This window comes from Littorina saxatilis, linkage group LG1 (assembly GCF_037325665.1).
Source record: "Littorina saxatilis isolate snail1 linkage group LG1, US_GU_Lsax_2.0, whole genome shotgun sequence".
In the NCBI taxonomy this organism is placed as follows: domain Eukaryota; kingdom Metazoa; phylum Mollusca; class Gastropoda; order Littorinimorpha; family Littorinidae; genus Littorina; species Littorina saxatilis.
The window spans coordinates 16,664,108-16,674,928 of NC_090245.1; the positions used below are offsets into that span (position 1 = coordinate 16,664,108).

Sequence of the window (10,821 nt, forward strand, 5' to 3'; positions counted from 1 at the left end):
TGAATGGTTGAAAACGACGTTAAACACCAAATAAAGAAAAAGATTCAGCTCGTCGAATCGATTTGGAACGCACATTTTCGATGGCTATTTGTCAAACACAGTAAAATTACCTCCCGTCTCAGAACATGTAAAAAATGGGTTGGGTTCGGTGATTTGTACATAAACGTCTTCCTCACGATAGATTTGCTGATTTGTCTTATGAAGCCGTCATCAACACGAACACATTGAATGCAGAAGCAAACTCTGTACCTACACGAGCGAGACACAAGACTGATTATCCCCGAGTACGCTAGTACAAGGGCTCAGCAGACTTTAATTGTGTGTCTGTGTGTCTGTCTTTCTCCACTTAACAGCTTATTGCTGGGAAACTACTGGGCGCAGTTCGTTCAAAAGTTGATACACTAACTTGATAATAGGTCCGATTGATCGTATTAAAACTTCATAATGTTACCTGGGACCTAAATGCGAAATAAACCACAAAAAACCGACTTGGCGGTGGGAGGAATTCGCGGAGCCACAGCCAGCCAGGCAGTCTGATAGAACAGCCGAACTCGTCACACATTGACGAGAAATATAGCGTCATAAAAAGATTACGTCACGGTCAAAAGTCTTTGACGTCTTTTTCTCTCGCGCGGTGTGTGTGTGTGTGTGTGTGTTCATTTTGTGCACATGTGTTAGTGTTACTGTTTGTGTGTGTGTGTGTGTGTGTGTGTGTGTGTGCGCGCGTGCATGAGTCTGTACTCGTGTGTGTGTATGTGTGTGTGTTTGTGTGTGTGTAAGAAAGAGAGAGAGAGAGAGGGAGAGAGAGAGGGAGTGAGGGAGAGAGTGTGTGTGTGAATGTGTGTGTGCATTTTCACTGTGATCAAATAAAAGAGAAAGGCCAGTCACCACGCACATCCTCGGCTCGCATGCAATGTATTAATATAGCAAAGGGAATGCCTGTAATTCACACAGATCAATCACTTGGTCTTAAACGTGCACAAGACAAAAACGTTAATACTGGGGGAGCGAGCCAGTCTGAAGAGTACTCGGGTCCAGCGCGAGCGTTTTTTTTTTATTTCACAGAGCAATGTGAATAGAGAACAAAGACGTTTTGGGTAAGCTTACTGACGGAAAATTCCGAACAAAAGTATATGACATCAAAGTCTCTTTCGCTTTGCGTGTAACTTTGTCATGACAAACTTTGTAACTTTGTCTCGACGGGGTGAAAGGATATAATGACGTGAAAGGCTATAATGACGTCACTCGGCAGAGCCTCGAGTGACGTCATCATATTCATTGACCCAGTCTCGACAAAATATCAGGCGATACCATGTATAACTATCTCTGAGAGGTACATTGGATGGCCGGGGGGGGGGGGGGGGGGGTTTCCGGAACCCAGGAACCCCCCCCCCCCCCCAGATCCGGCCCTGTAAAGATACATTTGACGTAACGCGAGTGACGCAATTTCACTTGATTTTCCGAACTTAGGTAATTTAGATTTCAAGTGAGCGGGTCGGCATTTCACACTCAGAGGATGGGCGGTACCTTGCTGTTCCGTAAAGCACCCACTGACAAAACTCGCTTATCGGTATTTTTGGCTCACGTAAGTGTAGCCTATGCGATGCTAACTTTTGTCCGTCTGTGCGAGTGTATGTGTGTGTGTATGTGATAGAAACTTTAACATTTGACTGAACACCGAAATACTAATTTTACCTGGTTATTATCCAAGCAACAGCTTCAAAGTATTGAAGCAATGATCAACATTTCGTCGGCACGTATGCAGTTAAAGTGTGTATCCAAAGAAAACGGGTGGTGGGGGGTTTTGGGGAGGTAAAAACAGCTGACTGGTTTGTGTCGTGTATGGTATGTAGACCAGATCAGGGGTCTGGATCTGGATCTGGATTTGTTACGTTGCAGGGACCACTGTTGGTCATCTTCGCAACGGATGCGGGAGAGCGCATGATAATAATTTAGAGTACAATAAAAGTCCTGACTTTGGTGGGACGAGTCATACAGGCTGTTGCTTCAATGTCTTTCCCACTCTTTGCAACTTGTTAAAATGATAAACACTACTGGGCTCTGTAGGCGATCAGTGTTGGGGCAGCCCTGATGACGGCAGTCTCAGCGCTGAGGATGCTGCGCTGGCTGGCTGGGCTGGTCGTGCTGGAAGGTCTGCGTCACTCAGCTGATTCCACTCTGCGACTGTCCGTACGAAGAAGGAGTTCTTGTACTGGTCTGTCTTGCAGGTGGGGATGCGGAAGCCTCGTGTGTTGTTGACGGCCTGCCGCTCGATAATATTGCTGCTTTCATTCCCCTGGAACCTTGTGGGGACGACTCTCCGTCGTCCGCTAACGGCCGGGGTGAGGAACTTGTCTGGAGGGAGTGCGGGGATCAGGCCCTCAGAAATCCTGTTGAGGAAGTTGAGGCGTAACTGCCTGCGGAGCTCTTCCAGTGGGAGGAGGTTCAGGTTTTTCAGCATGTCGCTGACGCAGCCCGGGCTTCTCGACTTGTAGTCTTGCGTGACAAAGCAGGCTGCTTGGCGCTGAACTCTCTCCAGCCTCTCGATGTCCCGCCGGAGGTAAGGGTCCCACACGGTAGCTCCATACTCCAGCGTGGATCGGACGAGTGTTATGTACGCCAGGCGCCTGCACTCCTGTGGGCAGTTCCGGAGATTCCGGCGTAGGAAGCCCACAGTTGATCCAGCTTTGCGGCAGATGTTGGAGATGTGGGAAGACCAATTCAGGTCGGCGGAGAGTAGTACCCCAAGGTAGGGGTTGTGTTGGACCTGCTGGAGGATGACGTTATCCAGGCTCTATAGGTAGGACGATTTGCTTCTGGTGGAAAGGATGTAGCACTTTTGCGCGTTAAAACGCATGCCCCACTTCTTGGCCCAGATTCTTTGGACTGCTCGCTTTCAGTGGGCTGAAATGGTGGGAGTGAAAGGAGTCAATGGACAATTTGGACAGGGGCTCATAAACATTACTGACGTCCAGGCAGTAGCTGTGGAAAGTGAAAGTGTCACAGTTCATGCTATCGCATTTAAAACACGCCCACGAGGCGGTGGAGTGCTGGAGGTGCTGGAAGTCGGCTGTGCACATTTCCAGGCATGAGCGGTGGAACCACACCGAGCAGTTGTCGCAGGCGACGCAGTCTGTGCAAGACACATCCTTGTCGCACATACCACATGGGTACGTACTTGCTTGACGGTGTGGGCCTGGGTTGCAGTGCACATCCCCAGCGAGAAGAATTGACAAAAAGATGAGGGCACAGACCTGTCGTTGTTGATTGCAAGGTTTCAAGGTTTTCCTGATGTTACCTCTCGATACCAGTGGGCCTGGAGATCTATCGACGTAGCTTGCCGATAGGGGACTGTAAATGTAGTTGCAGAAGATGATGAGAAGGCAGAGGCTGACAGTCAACACTGCCATAGTTCGTTTTCCACACTGTCACACACTATATGTTCTATCGTCACTCGTTGTGAACTCGAAGATGGCAGGAGTTCAGTGCTGTTACTTCTGTGACTTCACAAGATGCATATGTGTCCAAAAAGTTCAAATTCTTTATCTAGATAGGTTTGGAGCATACTAATGCACCTTATGCACAATTTTAGTAACTTTAGATGCTGTTTATCGGCATAAAACTCTATAAAACTACCTAAACTTCGAGAGGACCTAAAAATCAAAACATCCTCTCGCGCATGCGCTCTCCCAGAAAATTTTAGGTCAAGGTTGGGTCAGATCGCGTGAAGGATTGTGGTATAGATAGTTATCACCGAGCTGCAGTTCGCCGATTCGGAGAACACGCTTTCACATTGTTCGGTTTCGTAGCTCCAGAAAAATAGATAAAGAAGATACCAAACTTGATTTCCTACAGGTTAATCTGCACAGCGTGTTTCCAGTGTCTGCGCGAGGAAGCGCTGTCGAAAGCGCTGTTGAAAGGGCAGTGTCGATCTGGCCATCTGGTAGTCGTGTCCCCGTAAGTACTAACAAGTCGTGTAAGGCAAAAATACAACATTTAGTCAAGCTGTCGAACTCACAGAATGAAACTGAACGCACTGCAATTTTTCAGCAAGACCGTATACTCGTAGCATCGTCAGTCTACCGATTGTGGCAAAGGCAGTGAAATTGACAAGAAGAGCGGGGTAGTAGTTGCGCTGAGAAGGGTAGCACGCTTTTCTGTACCTCTCTTCGTTTTAGCTTTCTGAGCGTGTTTTTAATCCAAACATATATCTATATGTTTTTGGAATCAGGAACCGACAAGGAATAAAATAAGTGTTTTTAAAATTGATTTCGAAAATTTGATTTTGATCATAATTTGTATATTTTTAATTTTCAGAGCTTGTTTTTAATCCAAATATAACATATTTATATGTTTTTGGAATCAGGAAATGATGAAGAATAAGATGAACTTAAATTTGGATCGTTTTATAAAAAAAAATTTCTTTTACAATTTTCAGATTTTGAATAACCAAAGTCATTAATTTTTAAGCCACCAAGCTGAAATGCAATACCGAAGTCCGGCCTTCGTCGAAGATTGCTTGGCCAAAATTTCAATCAATTTGATTGAAAAATGAGGGTGTGACAGTGCCGCCTCAACTTTTACGAAAAGCCGGATATGACGTCATGAAAGACATTTATCGAAAAAATGAAAAAAACGTCCGGGGATATCATTCCCAGGAACTCTGTCAAATTTCATAAAGATCAGTCCAGTAGTTTAGTCTGAATCGCTCTACACACACACACACGCACAGACAGACACACAGACAGACACACACACACACACACACACATACACCACGACCCTCGTCTCGATACCCCCTCTATGTTAAAACATTTAGTCAAAACTTGACTAAATGTAAAAAGTAGGCTACAGACAGACAGATCTAGATCTAGAGTCTCGCACTCTTGTACCGTATCACTTATGCTTACTGTTTCTTTCTTTCTTTATTTGGTGTTTAACGTCGTTTTCAACCGTTCAAGGTTATATCGCGACGGTATGCTTACTGTGTGTGTGTATGTGTGACGGAGTGATTGAGTTTGTGTTACTGTTTGTCGATTTCTTACGTGAGCCGTGAAGGCTTCGCCTCTTGTTTTAGATAAAGAGAGTATTATCTGACAGCATTTGAAGTGTCATTCTGTAGAATAAATCACGCTGATATTGTTGATTTACATTTTTACTTTGTTTTGTCAATTTTTAGCTTGATATACAAAAAGGGTCCCTGCCTGAACGTTATAACATTTAACAGGTCACCTAGAATCCGTCCTGATTGGTCAAAAAGCCATATGGGGCACTCAATTGGTAATAAACATGCATATATATATGCCAGGGCATGTGAACCCTGACATATGGTTCTTTTCTGGTCTACGTGAAGGTATTTTGCAACGAAAAGCTGTTTCAAATCGCTCCGAAGCTGATAAAATCCGGCTTTTAGGTTGAACTTATTGTATCAAGCAGATGGAAAATCGTAACTTTGATGACCGAAAAAAATGCATAACTGTTGGTAATTGTAATTTAGCTACAAAAACATGAAGTATAGAATCGGGTCTGCGTATGGCACACAGTTATTACTGACCAGGGGTGCGTTGCATAGGCAGAGCGCCACAGAACGTTTGCGAATGTTTTCTATGCAACGCATAGTTTTGTTGTGGCGCTCGCGAGCGTTAGCAAGCGCTCGGTACTATAGCGTAACAATTGCGAACGCTCGCCGAGAATGGTCTAGGAAACGGGGGTTTGCGGGGAGCATTCTGGAGCATTCTGTAACGTACCTGAGAGGTGGCACGCCAAAAACTATTGCACTGTACTGAGCTTTCCGGTTGACTCTCTCTCTCTCTCTCTCTCTCTTTCTTCCTTTCTTTCTCTCCCTTTCTTTCTCTCTCTCTCTCTCTCACACACACACACACACACACACACACACACACACACACACACACACACAAACATACACACCCACACACTCGCGCGCGCGCAAACACACATACATACATGTGTGTATTTGCGTGTGTGTGCGTGTGTGTGTGTGTGTGTGTGTGTGTGTGTGTGTTAGTGTGTGTTTTATGTGTGTGGTGTGTGTGTGTGTGAGTGTGTGTGTGTGTGTATAAGGTTGTGCGTGTGTGTATGTGTGTGTGTGTGTGTGTGTGCGTCTGGATGTGTCAGTGTGTGTGTATGTGTCTGGGTGTATGTAAGTGCATGTTTGTGTGAGTGTGCGCGCGCGCGCGTGTGTGTTTGTCCGTGTGTGCGTTGGTATGTATGTGTGTGTGTGTGTGTGTTGAGGGTGGTGTGTGTGTATGTGTATGTGTTTGTGGTTGGGCATGTGTGTGTGTGTGTATATATGGGTGCGTCTCAGAAACTGATCCTTTTGTGTGTGCCATAATCAAATTAGCCCACAATTGAAACATACTGAATTTTAAATCATGATATTGGTATGTTTGAGAAGTAAAATGAATAAAGAAATAGTACAAACAAAACTGAGTATTTTGCATGATTATTATGAAGGTTGTTTTGCGAAAGAAATGATTAAATGCGTGAAAAATGAAGGTCTGATCTGTGACATGAACCATCAACTAGTTTTGTACCTCACTACAAGAATCGTTTAGAATGTCCAAGGACTGCTATTTTTGTTATGTGTGTTTGGTTTAAGTGTACTTGACAGTTGAAATGTTATTTTGTCCACAGAATTGTTTTTTTAAACGAAATTAATCGCTTGAAAGTTTGCCATCACTGTCGTAACATATGTTTCCGCACGCGTGCAACAGCAACAAGTCCTAAATTTGAACTTTAAAATTTGCATATTCATTTTCAACACGATCTTGACATGAAAGGGCATAGAAAATCGCTAAGCTAAATGTTATTTAAGTATTATTTTCTCAAAATTGCATCTGCAAACTAAGTTGAAAGTTGCGCAATATGACATGCTTCTTCAAAATTCCGTTACGATGGTGAACGGTTTTGCAAATAATGTTCAGAGTTTTGAAGAAAGATTAGAACTATTTTGCGCGTAGTGACTTAGAGGTGCGGGTGACTACGCATGCGCAGTTACAGAGAGAAATAGTTCAGCTTCCAGCAGCGAAGAAAGATTTCGAGAATGTTTCCGAAGTCTGTGATTTTGTTACGACAGTGATCAACACCCAAGGTTCTTAAGAAAAGGTGAGTTTTTGCTGCTATGATATTCTATGAAGTGAAAAATTAGGCTACACATTTGTTAATAATAGTTTTTCTTTCGATTTCACGTAGTCAAAACTTGACTAAATGTTTTAACATAGAGGGGGAATCGAAACGAGGGTCGTGGTGTATGTGTGTGTGTGTGTCTGTTTGTCTGTGCGTGTGTGTGTGTAGAGCGATTCAGACTAAACTACTTGACCAATCTTTATGAAATTTGACATGAGAGTTCCTGGGTATGATATCCCCGGACGTTTTTTTCTTTTTTTCGACAAATACTTTTGATGACGTCATATCCGGCTTTTTGTAAAAGTTGAGGCGGCACTGTCACACCCTCATTTTTCAATTAAATTGATTGAAATTTGTGTAAAGCAATCTTCGACGAAGGCCGGACTTCGGTATTGCATTTCAGCTTGGTGGCTTAAAAATTAATTAATGACTTTGGCCATTAAAAATCTGAAAATTGTAATAATTTTTTTTTTTTTATATAAAACGATCCACATTTACGTTCATCTTATTTTACATCATTTCCTGATTCCAAAAACATATAAATATGTTATATTTGGATTAAAAACAAGCTCTGAAAATTAAAAATATAAAAAATTATGATCAAAATTAAATTTCCGAAATCCATTTAAAGGAACGGTAAGTGTCAATGTTTTCTTTAATTGTAAAAGTTGTATGTTCAATGGAATGGTAAATCTGAACAAAATAATTACTTTATTTTGTTTTTAGCCAGTGAATGTGGATGCATCAAAATCTTGATAGACATTAAACAAATTCATGTTAGTGAAACTAGTACACATATTGCATCAATCTTTAGTTGAAATCGCAGGTACTTGCATGTTTCAGGTGCAAGAGATTCGACCTGATGAACTGGTGGTAACGTTCCTTCGAAGGAAACCGGAGGGGAACTACTATTGCTTTCCAGGGATCGATGATATTTCCTTAGTCCCTACATCTGATGCAACCATGATTCGTGACCCCACCTTCAATGCCAGGGGGCATTATTTCTTTTAAAATAAATTAATTAACTGCAAGTGGCAACTGTTCTATATGTAACCAATGCCTTTGGTTTATTGTCTCAACAATTGAATGAACCACTTTTGAACATTTGCATTCTTCATGTCAAACCTTATAATACATGTCTGGTTGTTCGTTTCCGAGTTACGTGGGTGATGAACTTTTCATTAATGTTTCTCTTTTTTGGGGCCAAGTTTGCTTGATTTTGTCCAGCTTTTTTTCTTTCTGTTCCTGTTTTAGTGTTTGGCATTTTACCTAAGAAGAATCTGGTTGCAAAATCAGCTTCATTTAGTAAAGTTTGTGGGAAAAAGCATAACCGTTTCTTTGTTACAAAAGTGATGTTTCCATGTTACATCGGTGACCATTTTGCATTCTTTTGGGATAACTTTCTAACATTTTGTCTTAGAGCAACAAATCTTTGTATATATGCTATTGTGAAGGTTAAATGTCAATAAGACTGAATGAATGCCATGTATCAACATGTTCTGATCAGGATATCATTAATTAATTTTCATTTTTGTATTGAAATTTTGACGAATGCATGGAACTTTGAAAAAAACATTATTTTGTTGTTTGCATGTAGTCATTTCATATTGAACTCTATAATGGCTTGTGATTCAACAATAATAACTGAATAAAAGTCGTTTTCAGCCTTATAAATGCAGTTTTTTTGTCTTTTATTTTTTCCATGTTACACGGGTGATTTTGCACACATGGTCCAAATAATGCTCAATATATGGCAAACTAAAGGCAATGTTATATTTTTTCTTGTTTAAACTGAAAAGGTACACCCTGAGAAGTGTGTAAATAGTATTATCAAAGTTTTCTGGGAAGATTTTACTTTTGGTGATAATGTCACAAACAGAGGACGAGATTCTGAGACGCACCCATATATGTGTGTGTGTGTGTATGTGTGTGTGTATGCGTGTGTGTGTCTGTGTGTATTTGTATGCGCGCACGCGCGTGTGGTTGTGCGAGTATGTATGTGTGTGTGTAGTAAGTGTGTCAGTGTGTTCGTGTGCGTGTATGTGTGCGTGTGTGTTTGTGTGTGTGTGTGCGTGTGTGTGTATGTGTGTGTGTGCGCGTTAGTGTATGTGTGAGTGTCTGTGTGTTTGTGCTTGTTTATGTGTGTTTGTGTATATATGTGTGTATGTGTGTGTGTGTGTGTGCACGTGTGTGTGTGCGTGTATGCTAATGTGTGTGAGTGAGGGCGTGCGTGTGCATGTGTGGGTGTGTGTATACATGTGTGTGTGTGTATGTGTGTTTGTGTGTGTGCACGTGTGCATAGTGCTTTTAGTTATGCGCTATAGAAATCTCCTTAATAAATAAATGCATGTGTGTGTGTGTGTGTGTGTGTGTGCGTGTGTGTGTGTGTGTGTATGTGTGTGTGTGTGTGTGCGCGTCAGTGTATATGAGTGTCTGTTAAGGGTGGTGTGTGTGTGTGTGTGAAAGTATTATGTTCGTGTGTGTGGATGTGTGTCGGGGGGGGGGGGTGTTTGAGGTTGTGTGTGTGTGTGTGTGTGTGTGTGTGTGTGTGTGAGTGTGTGTGTGTGTGTGTGTTCCTGGGTGAATATATGTGCATGTGTATGTGAGGGTGTGTGTGTGTGTGTCTGTGTTGCTTGTTTCACGAGATCGAACTTATGATTGAAAAGGCTGCCGACCCTAAACATTCAGAGAGAGAAGAATGCGTGCAGAAAGTGACCCTTGTGGCTTATTGTGATAATTAAGGCATAAGAGAGAAAGAACTCTCTCTGTCTCTTGTCTCTCTTGGCTCTCTCTATCTCTGTGTCTCTGTCTCTCTCTGCTCTGTCTCTCTCTGCTCTGTCTCTGTCTGTCTGTCTGTCTCTCTCTCTCTCTCTCTCTCTCTGTCTCTCTCTGCTCTGTCTCTCTCTGCTCTGTCTCTCTCTCTCTCTTGTGTCTCTCTCTCTCTCTCTCTCTCTCTCTCCTCTCTCTCTCTGTCTCTGTCTCTCTCTGTCTCTGTCTCTGTCTCTCTCTGTCTCTCTCTCTTTCTGTGTCTCTCTCTCTATCTCTCTCTCTCTCTCTCTGTCTGTCTCTGTCTGTCTCTGTCTCTTGTCTCGCTCGGCTCTCTCTCTCTCTCCCTCTCTCTCTTTCTCTCTCTCTTTCCCCTCCCCACCACCTTCCTATTTCCGTGTAATGAATTGTGTGGGTGTATTATTTTGTTTGTGTGTGTTTTGGTAGTAAAATACGCTACTGCATGTGTCATTTTGTATTTGCTGCAAGATCGCGTTGTCTGCTTTTTTCACGAGATCGGACAGAGTCAAGTTTTAAAAGGCTGACGTCCACAAAAAGTCAGAGCGAGAAGAATGTGTGCAGATAGTGACACTTGCGTGTTATTGTGATGAGGCATAAAGAGGAAAAGAACTCTCTCTCTCTCTCTCTCTCTCTCTCTCTCTCTCTCTCTCTCTCTCTCTCTCTCTCTCTCTCTCTCTCTCTCTCTCTCTCTCTCTCTCTCTCTCTCTCTCTCTCTCTCTCTGCCCTCCCCCACCTTCATATCTGCGTGCAATGAAGTGTCTGGGTGTATTTGCGTGTGCGTATGGCAATGGCTGTGTGTGTGTGTGTGTGTGTGTGTGTGTGTGTGCGTGCTTGTTTGTGTTTATGTGTGTATCACTGTTGGTTTATGTTAATGTGTGTGAGTGCGCG

At 42.8% G+C, this 10,821-nt stretch overlaps 1 protein-coding gene across 4 annotated transcripts in view; it reads left to right on the forward strand.

Annotated features, from left to right (window-relative positions):
• LOC138963188 (uncharacterized) overlaps positions 1-10,821 on the forward strand; it is a 75,287-nt gene that overhangs the window by 37,999 nt on the left and 26,467 nt on the right. The gene's annotated exons all lie outside the window — the stretch shown is intronic.